Below are 12070 nucleotides of genomic sequence, written 5' to 3' on the forward strand. Positions count from 1 at the left end.
TAAAGATAAAAATCATGGCAACCTAATAGGGTTTTTGTCAAGATTAAATCTGACAATGTGTATAAAGCACCCAGCACTGTGCTTGGCACAATGTTAGCCTATAATAAACTCTGGCAGTCTCCAGTCAGGCCTGATGTTGTAGACAGATAATAGGGTTAACGTGTAGAAGAGTGTATTATCAAAACACATATTCAAATAACAACATTTTTTAAAGTTACATTTATTGTGCACCGATTATCACTACCCATATATTCACTTATTCTAATCTTCATAAACAATCTTACAGAAAAAAAAAGGCATCAATATTCCCATTTTCACATAAAGAAACTGATATTCACACAAGTCAAAAATGATGACTGGCATTTAAACACAGATTAGTCTGTCTCTGACATCTATGCTTTTGACTCCAAGAATCTTTGGGGATCTCTAAGCAGGGAATTAAAGAAAGCTTCTCCAGCCTCCCCATCTTCATAAGCAGAAGAACAGCCAATTATAGCACAGATTTCATCTGGTCACTTTCATTATCAACAGAGAACATTCCACGGCAGAGTTTGCCAACAGAGCTCATCACAACAGACTGCTTCTAGGGCCTGCCAAAGAACAGGACTCTAGACAGTCTCGTTTTCTTTAACCAGAAACAAGAACTCTCTTCACCCCTGTTTTACCTCTGTGTCCCCAAAAATTAAACCATTGGCAGCTGCCTTTTTGCAGACCTTCTAGGAAGCAAAACAACAACATTATTGAATGCTGACATCCTCTTCCTAATTAACATGCAGAAATATGCAACCCATAACTCCAGTTTGAAATGTCACCCTGGCACTGCACTTCTACGCGGAAGGAAAACCTTTGCAATGCCCAAAGTGTGTAATCAGCCTCTTCTACACAGAGGCATTTGCAAAACAGCCATGTCTGGACCCTCACCCTCCACTGAACAGTTCATTCCTTGTAAACTCTCTCCTAGAGAAGTCCCAAGGGATGGCTGAGGCAGTGACCTGTCTTGCAGAGCAAAAATGTCAACAGACAAACAAGAAAAGCAAGGGAAAAGGGAAATGGTTCCGCTGACTTATTTTAAGCACCATATCAAATAAATCAGCTTGGTGCCACAATTAGGAAGTTGGCCCAAGTTGGAAAGATGTGCTTATTCTTGTCTTCTTTGCCTTGCTATGATGCCAATTCTGTTCAGTGGCAGAATGAGGAGCTGGTTCAAATTATGAAGTGGAAATCAATGACAAACTCTACTAATAACTTCTATGCCTTGTGAGGGGTGATAATCAGATTCCTTACATAGCTAGGAAGGGGCTCTACTCTGCTAGGAGTATATGGAACTCTCAGCGTTACAGTTGCTGGGGAGGGGATAGAAAGTTTCAGGATGGAGCCTCTGCCTGTCAAACCTACCCCAATTCTAGTATTTTTTAATTTTCACAAATGGTACCACTGTCTATCTAGTTATAGAAGACAGAAACTAGGAGTCATCTTAGCAGGATTACCATCATCTGTCTTTTCTACCTCCTTCTCACAATAACCAATACATTAACAAATTCAGCTTTTCACATAAATATCTCTAGATTCAGCTGACTATTTACCACCACCATCATCAATGTGGTCCAAAGGCAACTCCAACTGGTGTTGCCAGATGATATGCAAAACAGGGTGTTCCGTGTTTTTATTTGCTAAATCCAGCAACCTAACTCCAGCTCACCCATCAGACCTCACTTCAATTACTACTTCTACAGGGGTACCTTTCCTCAATTCCATAGACATCCACTCTCCCCATCTTATGGTCTCCTTTAAAGACCTTTGCACACTTAAAATTGGATATTTATTTCTTTATTTAAATAATGTGTCTTGTCCACTAGACAGTTAAGACCCATAAAGACAGTGACCACAACCATATCTGCTTTTGTTCAGCATTTTATCTTTAATAAATACATGAATGAACTCACAAACTAGTAACTGAGGCTACAAAAGAAGCATTACTTTTCAGGCAACAGGGAAATAAAAGCATCCCAGTCCTGCAACATTTGGCCAGGCTATGTTCCTAATTCCTTGCAGTATCTTAAACCAAGCTCTCTCTGGAACTCAGTTCTATTATCTGAAGAAACTAACTTTACTGCAGTTCCAGCTGTAAAGTCCTACATCCCTACCAATCTCAATTAAGCAAATATTGGGCTTGAAAGAGAATTCTGAAGGTTACTGGGCCTTGAGGCTTCACTGGTTCACTCTATTTGTCTGCATCTCGCCTGTCAAAGAGTGTATCCACAAAAGAAGATCATCACTCCTTTGCATAACATCCTCTTTGGGAGGATCAAAATGATGATTCTTTCTGAAAGGAGCTTAACTCTTAAGACATGCTTTGCTTTGTGAAGTCAGCTGTGAGGACAGAGAAGATCTTGCTGAGCAGGTCCTTAACCTTCCTTTTAGAAGCTTTGACTCTAAAACTGGAGCCACCAGCCATGTGTGGCTACTTACATTTAAATGAGTTTATATTGAATTAAAGTTAAATTAAAACTCGGTTTCTCAATCACAAGAGCCACAGGTGGCTACCGGCTGCCATACTGGACAGTACAGAATATTGAACATTACCAGCAAGGAAAGAAGTTCTTATGGGACAGCAGTGGTTCTAAGGGAAACAGGGTGTGCTTGCTTCCCTCCCCTTTCTAGAAGCCACCCTTCTAACCCTCTCTTGGTTCATCATCACATCACTCTCTGTGGATTCAGGCCCCACCACCCATGCCGACTATTAAACTCAAACACCATCTCCCAGCCTCTCACCTGACCCAAAGTGGCAGAAATATAGTCCTCACATAGCTTTGCCTCCTCCAGGGTGTCTGCCAAAACTAGAAGAAATGGTGTGCCCTTCCTATAAGCTTCTGGAGCGCTGTGTAGTTTCTCTCAGAATATTCATCATTTTTCTTTTTTCTTTTTTTTTTTGTTTTTTGAGACAGGGTCTCACGTTGTCACTCAGGCTGGAGTGCAGTGGCACAATCTCGGCTCACTGCAACATCTGCCTCTTGGGTTCAAGTGATTCTCCCACCTCAGCCTCCCAAGTAGCTGGGACTATAGGCATGCACCACCAAGCCCAGCTAATTTTTGTATTTTTTTTGGTAGAGAGGGGGTTTTACCATGTTGGCCAGGCTTGTCTTGAATTCCTGACCTAAAATGATCCGCCCACCTTGGCCTCCCGAAGTGTTGGGATTACAGGTGTGAGCCACCAAACCCGGCCCATTCATCACTTTTCTTAAAATTGTTTACATTCATTCATTCATTCGTTCATATATTATACAGTCTCACTCCTGTTGTCCAGGCTGGAGTGCAGTGGTGTGATCGTGGCTCACTGCAACCTCGAACTTCCCAGGATCAGGTGATTCTCCCACCTCAGCCTCCCAAGTAGCTGGGACTACAGGTGGATGCCACCATGCCTGGCTCATTTTTTGTATTTTTTTTTTTTTTGTAGAGATGGGCTTTGCCATGTTGCCCAGGCTGGCTGTGAGCTCCTGAGCTCAAGCAATCCTCCCACCTCAGCCTCCCAAAATGCTGGGATTACAGGTGTCAGCCACCATGCCCAACAAAATTGTTTATGTTTAATCCGCCTCACAAGACTGAGCGGGGTAAGAGTATAGACTCTGCAGCTAGAGTACTTGAATTTGAATCCCAGCTCTATCCTTGGTTTACCATGTGAACTAAGAAGAGATTATTGGCCTGAAATAAATGCTCAATAAATACTTGTTGAAATAAATTATACATGCATTAAAAGGCTTGCTTTAAAACTGTGCTACCAGAAATTTACCCTACAGTTATGCTCATAATTGTATAACAAGATACCTGAAGCACTGTTTATAACACCACCACCAAAAACAGAAGGGGGAGGTAAGGCAGGGGACATTTAAAATGTCCATCTGCAGAGGGCTGATTAAATAAGTTTTATACACACACACACACACACACACACACACACACATACATACACACACACACTCATTCACTGGGATACTCATTGTGTGTGTGTGTGTATATACACACACATACACACACACACTTATTCACTAGGATACTATGCAGCATTTATAAAGAATGAGGTGAAACTGTATGGGGTAATGTGGAAAGATCTCCAAGCTGTGTTAAGGGCAAAGGGCAATAACAGAGTGAAATAAACAAGATATACATATATGCTGTGTACATATAAGTTTTCCGGACATTTGCACTAGCATCTTTAATAATGGTTACCTACATGGAAGAGGGGAAGCAACTAGGACTTAGCTAGTTTTAAGTCTTTTATTGTAGGAACTATTCCATCATGTATGCTTATTACTGTTACTTAAACATTTATACATGTCGTGCTTTAAAGAGTGCTTTGTGTTGTTGTGGTAGACTTTTCCTCTCTGGAACCAGTAGAGGTGTGGAGAAAGCAATTTCAGGAGGGTAAAAAATAAGGTGAGTACCTGGGAAGTAAATAAAGACATTTCACTGGCAAATCTGCTGGTTTACTGACTAGTAGAGAGGAAAGGGATCCACTACGGGAGCAATTTAGAACTAGGTGCGTGTAAATACAAGAGCTAACGCTGATGGAGAGCTTACATGTGTCAGACACTCTGCTAAGCCCTTTCCAATTATTGTCTCATTTAGCCCTACCTCTGAGGAAGCACTATTATTATCCTAATTTTACCAATGGGAAAATGGAGACATGGAGCATTAAGTAACTTGCCGGAGGGCACACAGCTCAATGCAAAAGGGCTGAGAATCAAACTCAGGCAGTGTGACAGCAGGGCTTGCAAGCTTGTTAGTGTCCACCAATAGACAGCAGCCACCATCAAGGGACTTATCCAGGAGAGGCAAAGACAGAGAAAGTTCTCTAAATGTCTTTCCAGCCCTACTCCTCTGAGGGCATAAGGCATTTCATAAACATTCCATTTGGCTCTCAGTTTTTAAGAGTCAATATAGTATACTCGGGTCAGTTCCAAAAAATTATAGGAACGGTGGCTCATGCCTGTAATCCCGGCACCATGGGAGGTCGAGGCAGGCAGATCACGAAGTCATGAGACTGAGACCATCCTGGCCAACACAGTGAAACCCCAACTCTACTAAAAATATAAAACCTTAGCCGGGCACAGTGGCATGCACCTGTAGTTCCAGCTAATCAGGATGCTGAGGTAGGAGAATCGCTTGAACACGGGAGACAGAGGTTGCAGTGAGCCGAGATTGTGCCACTGTACTCCAGCCTGGGCGACAGAGTGAGACTCTGTTTCCAAAAAAAAAAAACTTATGAGCCATCTCATGTGGTAGGGAAATTTCATTGCTAATAGGCCAAAGGTTGAAGAACACTGCACAGTCAAATGGGTTAGACGTGGAAAAGATTAATACTGCACCTAAGAAAATTCCAGTTCCAAAATAACGACGCAACACTCACAAAGGCACCATTTTCTATAAGACAATCAGACATTTTCTGAAAAACATTCCTCTGTTGCTACACACAAGGAAATTAGCTTCACGTACTAATGGCTACTTTCCTTAGCTTTTTAGTTACATCTAGGATATTTTTGGGGTTTTTAGGAAAGAGTGTAGGATCTGAGAGTCACATTGAGCTGGGTTTGGTTCCTGTTCTAGCATTCTAGAACTGGCTGTGCAACTCTGAAAAAGTTATTTAATGCCACTTCGCTCCAGTGTCTCCATCTAAAAATTCAGTGAAGATAATAGCTGCCTCTGTTGCAATGATAAAATTAAATGAGAAAAAGAACTGACTCCACCTATATATCATTTGTTCCATTAACATTGAATAAAGCGAGTTTACTTTCCATCTTTCAAGTTAAATTGGAGCCTAAATCACAAGTTTTTCCTGTCCGACCCAATCCTCTTTTGCTTTGTACAAACACTCCTACCCCAGCCTCTCCAAAAATGCAAATAGACGTTTTGTATATTTGATGACTGAAGCCCCCTAGATGGGCATAACTAATTTCAGAGGAGGACAATTCTCTCTCTGCTAACCAAAGAGGAGTCACACATGCTCTATCCATGGCCACTGAAGTTTTAGCTCAATTCACATGTACAACATGTGAGGACAGCATGCTGACAACAAGTTGAAGAAGCTCCTTGTACCTTCCCGCAGTCCCCCTCCCTTCCCTCTATACACTCCTAGACCTCGATTATTCTCGGACTCCTGCCCAGCCCACCAGCCACCCAGTCACATCCCAACATGTAGTTTCAGGAAACTAAGCCAACTGATAGTTAGCAATACTCAAAAACAAACAAATAAAAATTCCTGACTTCATGAGCAGGAGTTTGATTAATATACACTGTCTACTGTATATTCACAATTTGGAAACGAGCAGTATGTACAAAGACAATGCTCCTCCCCTTCTCCAAAGAATATCAAACCAGAAACAGCATCTTTAAGATTCATGATCATGATATGACTGTTAGTCACCATAACAGGAGCAATTATCACATTAAAGCTAGAATGTCCCTAATAAAATAATAATCTACTTTGTATTTACCCTTTATGTTTATGCCTAATCTTTAAAATGTTCCTGTGAATGCCTAATAAATCCAAATTTTAAAGAGTTAGTAAAGAGATACACATAATAACTTGACCAAGTTAATAATCTGTCCTAGTTAATAGTATGATTGTGCCACTTCTGCCTCAAACAATAATAACACTCCAAAAAGTAATCAAGCTATAATACTGTTTTCAGAAAAACATGACTTTTTTCCACCATATTCGGCTTTGACCCAGCAATGGGATCTGATCCTATGGATATGTTTGCACCTATGTGAAATGATACATTCATGTCATTCAACTCAGCAGTGTTTAGAAATATGAAACATTGAAATTGACTCAAATATTTGTTCAGAGGGAAGTGGTTAAATAAATTATGGTATGCCCATACAAAAGAAATAAAATTTTTATAATTATATTTCAAGAAGAAAACCAGAAGTGCTTTATTACCGAATAGCAATGACCTATTAAGACATACTGTTAAACAAAAAGAGCAAGGTACCAAACAGCATGTACTGTATACTACCTTTTGGAGAAAACAGGGAAGAAATGGGAATATCCATACAACATGCATGCACACATGGATATATGCACATGCACATGCATGTCTGTATTGACATCAACTTCAGAAGAGTAATCAGATTATTTATAATATTGAATCCTAAATTAGGCAGGTGGGAGACAGGTATATGCAGATTACTTAAGTAAACATTTTAAAAATAATTTGCTTTCCTGTAATCCCAGCACTTTGGGAGGCCGAGGCGGGCGGATCACGAGGTCAGGAGATTGAGATCATCCTGGCTAACACAATGAAATCCCGTTTCTACTATAAATACAAAAATCAGCTGGGCGAGGTGACGGACGCCGGTAGTTCCAGCTACTCGGGAGGCTGAGGCAGGGAAATGGCGTGAACCCCGGAGGCGGAGCTTGCAGTGAGCCGAGATCATGCCACTGCACTCCAACCTGGGCGACAGAGCGAGACTCCGTCTCAAAACAAACAAACAAACAAACAAAAATAGTTTGCTTTATGAATCACATAAAAATACATTAAAAATCAATCAGGAAAGTGACATTTTATTTCTTCAAGATTAAAACAACACTACTTATAGGGTCACATTTTGTGATTAACCATGATTCTTCCTTCTTTTCTAATACCACACATGTCCATATTAAAAAACAAAACACACCCGCACACTTGAATAGGTAAATTAAAAAAGAAAACTCCTAGAGAAAAACAAAAACTATTTTTAAAGAGCTCCACAAAGCCTTATTCCACAGACTTTAGCTATTATTCGTCATATTAAAGTGAACTGCAATCTCCTGTTATTTGTTTAGACCGCCAGATTCCACAAAACATTTTTGCCCGCATGGCTCTGGGCTCCTCTGAAGTACCCAGGAGAGAAGCTTTTTATGCTGCCGTACAAGTAACTCACCTTCATAGGTGCCAACTTCCAGAAGAGTCCCGCTCTGCTCGAGGTCCAAGAACTCCTTCACAGTCAGAAAGTTATAGTCCACGCCAGGCACTTCTCCTTCTCTGGGAGATCGGGTTGTGCCTGTAGCAGAAAATACAAAGGCACAACAAACCATCAGTCAACTAAAACAGGAAGTTCCACATCCAGGTGTAATTAAAATAACCTGTTTAGTAAGCTGGCGTACCTAAGACTCTGCCGCCTCATCTGTCCAGACAGGGACACAGTAAAGGCAACTTCTTTCTAACACAACACAACAGCATTCTCACTTCCACACTCTAGTGCCTGGGAACCCCAAATGGGAGACAGAGAAAAACAAGCACAGCTGGGTCACCTAGAGAGAGTTTTATACCATTTTTGACAATGCACTGAATAGAAAAGGTGAACTGGATTTTATACAGACAACATTCACAGTCAGCAGCTTTTAGGACTCTAGTAAATACTAAAAATGTATCCACCTTAAGCTCAGATCCTAAAGGGTCTGTGTTTTTATCACAGGTCTTGAAATTCTTGTGTTCCTCAATACAACCGGCAAGTTCCAAAGCCCTTTAAAGAAAATGACATCTGCTGCATAAACACATCACTAGAGAAATCTGACTGCCCAAGATCTGTGGTTGGACATCTCCCAGCGATTAAAATGCTGCTGCTCCTCATGTAATGAATATGTTTGGCAAAAAGAGGCCATCCATGAATTCTGACTAGGAAGAAAGGACACTGCATTTGCTAGAAAATTCTCCCCCTGAATTAATCTGGTCATCTTCTCAGTGGCTGACAAATGTAACACTTCCTCTTATGAAATCATGCAGAGCATCCAGAGAACAAAAGTCACCTAGCTCAGGTGCTGGGCTGTGGATCTAACATTGTAGCCCAATCTCAGTCAACAAAGTAGAAGCAATGAGCAGACTGTGGTTTACACATAAGTCAAGAAAGGAAAATAAGCCAAGCAGCAACTATGTACCGTGTACTAGGAGCCTATGTTAAATATTATGAGACCAAAAAAAAAAAAAAAAAAAGAGAGAGCAAAAAATGTGATTTCTGCTGTTACATTCAACAGAGCTCATTTTGCAAGGCATTATTACCTGTGGTGGTGATTTAACATCAATGTTTTCCTATATAATAAGCAAGGATATTTCCCTATGCCTAGGAATTAAATAACCAACTGTATGTGCCTAGTGGCCCTGAAGTTCTTAGCGCTGTGCAGTCTCTGATCATTTGCCCATGTGAATGACCGCATCCACACCTGTACTGGATATTCATAATTTTCATAAGTCAAAAACACTCAACACTTACTACACACGTTACTCAGGCAAAATGTATTTTTAGTGTACACAATTCTTCTATCTGAAATCTGCATATTTTAAATAGCTGCAAATTGGGCATAGAATGGTTATATTATAGATGTTTGCTTCTCATAATCAGCATGCTAGAGCCTTGGGGTTAAAGAAGTCAGATACTCTTACACTGTTTCCTAATTTGTTCCCATTTCGTGCCTCCCCTGGCAGGTGATGACAAATCCCTTGAGGTAGTTCACAACTTTTAAATTTACATATCAAGTGTCAGGCACAGGAAACATAGAGACAGTATCACATACTGTTAAAGAGCAGTGATCTGGAGCGGGAATGCTAGGTTCATGGTCTACCTCTCCAACTTGTGGTCTTGGACAGGTTCCTTAGTGTCTACTATTTCTCAGTGTCCTTGTTTGCAAAATAGGGACAACAATGGCACCTAATCCATAAGTTTGTTGTGTGTATTGAATGAGATAATCCTTTCTGAAGGCTTTGCTCAAAAATTTTTAGTAGACATTATAGTTTATGTTTTTGTTAGAATTAATTGATGGAATCTTACTGTTCAAATCCCACTATAATAATCTGTTATTTTATATATATATCTGTATATGTATGTGTGTGTGTATTCATGGCATTACATATTGCCATGAATAATGCCATGGCATTATTCAACAAATATTTACTGGGGCCCCAACATATGCCAGGCACTAGTTCAGGCACTGGGGAAACACTTGTGAACAAGACAAAGCTCATGCCCTCATGGAATTTATATGTTACTGTGAGACACAGAAAACAAATATGTATATAAATAAATACAGCATATAGTGTCAGGAGGAAATCATTCTTCTATAGACTGAAGGATCAGAAGGTATCTCGGAGCAACATAGGTTAAAGGTTTAGACAGTGTCATGGAGGGAGGAAGCAAGGGAGAAGTAGGGAAGCTATTTTAGCTAGGTGATGAGGAAGAGCCTGGCGAATGCAAAGGTGATGGGGAATGCATCCAGGCAGAGGGAAGGGCAAAGGCTTTGATACAGGTGTGATCTGGTGTGTCGAGGAAAGGGCAGAAAGGCCAGCATGGTTGCAGTACAGTGATGAAAAAAGGGCTGGAAACGAAAGCAAGGGGCAAGATTACGTAGGCCACAGAAAACACTTCATATTTTATTCTAAGGATAATGGAATGCCATTCTTAGAATGGTTTTGAGCAAGGGGGTGCCTTGATTTGACTTTTCTTTTATTTTTCTTTTTAGAGACAGAGTCTTGCTCTATCGCTCAGGCTGGAGTGCAGTGGAGGAATCACAGCTCCTGGGCTCAAGAGATCCTTTCACCTCAGCCTCCTGAGTAGTTAGGACTACAGGCATGTGCCACCACACTCAGCTAATTTTTTTTTTTTTTTTACAGATGGGGGGGGGGTGTCTCACTATATTGCCCAGGCTGGTCTCCAACTCCTGGCCTCAAGCAGTCCTCCTACCTTGGCCTCCAAATTACTGGGATTACAGGCATGAGCCACCACACTCGGCTTGGTTTTCCTTTTTAAAGCTCTTTGACTTCAAGGAGAACACGTTTTGGCAGAGTAAGGTGGGTTGGACAGGAATAGAAGCAGGGGGACCAGTTAGGTGGTTACCATAGTGTCCAGGTGAATGGTAATCAAGATATGGACTAGAATAGTAGGACAGCACTGATAAGAAGCAGTGAGATTTCTATTACAAACAGAGTATTTTAAAGAGCTACAGTACAGTCAATAGAACAGACATATTAAAAGTAAAACCCATCATCAAGGTATTAAGCACCGCATGCATTAGCTATTTATCCTGATGCTCTCCATGCCACCCACCGATGGAGGAAAGAGAGCATCAGGGGGTTGGAGATGCACCAGGATAAATAGCTAATGCATGTGAGGCTTAATACTTAGATGATGGATTGTCAGATGCAGCAAACCACCATGGCACATGTTTACCTACGTAACAAACTCGCACGTCCTACATAAGTATCTCAGCAGTTAAAATTAAATTAAAGTTAAAAACAAAGTATGTCAGCTCATCACACCATGTTAGGTCTATATTTTGAAGACAGAACTAATAGAACTCGCTGATGGATTGGATGTTGTATGTAAGAAAGACAGAAGAATGAAGACAGAAATACTTATGTTGTGATCTGGGCAAATGGGCTGTGCCATTTGCAGAGATTGAGAAGGCTGAGGGGAATGGTTTTGGGAAAAGGGAAAATCAAAAGTTCACTTTTGGACATGTTAGGTTTGAAATGCCTAATAGACAGCTAGGTGCAGAGAGCTGGAGCACAGTTGATCTTAAAAGTCTGAAGGTCAGAGTAGAGGGTGGAATGTAAACTTAATAATAATAAGGGTGATCAGTTGATTAGTAAACCAAAGGCATCTGAAGGTAAGAGACAAAGATAAAATCTACAGAGAGAGTTTAGGAAAAAAAAGCGAAGAAGTTTGGAGTGAACACTAAGAACTTTTAACTTTTAGAAGATAGGAGTAAGAGAAAGATCGTCAAAGGAGACTAAGCAGTAGTAGCCAGCAAGATAGGAGCAAAAAAGGAGGGTGTGATGTCTTGGAGCCAAGTGAAAAAGCTGTTCAGCCAGCTACTTGTAAAACACAAACAGTCTACATCACACTGGGAATTCCAGTGCAGTGCAAGAATAGAAGCTCTTTGAAAGTTGCTGTGAAAGGATCTGTCCTAAATATGTTCTATATGGCAACTCTCATATTCAGCCTCCATACCAAAGTTCCATTAACTTAATCCATCTCAAAAAAAAAAAAAAAAAAAAAAAGGACAAAATAAAACAAAACAAAAAATGTGTTGAGTTTT

At 40.6% G+C, this 12070-nt stretch overlaps 1 protein-coding gene across 1 annotated transcript in view; it reads right to left on the bottom strand.

Moving 5' to 3' along the window:
• Positions 1–12070, bottom strand: part of MAGI1 (membrane associated guanylate kinase, WW and PDZ domain containing 1) — a 741784-nt gene that overhangs the window by 136751 nt on the left and 592963 nt on the right. Inside the window, exon 3 of the mRNA XM_011980350.1 lies at positions 7924–8043. The gene's annotated coding sequence lies outside the window, so the exon portion shown is untranslated. The remainder of the gene's footprint in view (positions 1–7923; positions 8044–12070) is intronic.

The sequence above is a fragment of the Mandrillus leucophaeus genome, unplaced genomic scaffold, assembly GCF_000951045.1.
Source record: "Mandrillus leucophaeus isolate KB7577 unplaced genomic scaffold, Mleu.le_1.0 Scaffold210, whole genome shotgun sequence".
Classification (NCBI taxonomy): domain Eukaryota; kingdom Metazoa; phylum Chordata; class Mammalia; order Primates; family Cercopithecidae; genus Mandrillus; species Mandrillus leucophaeus.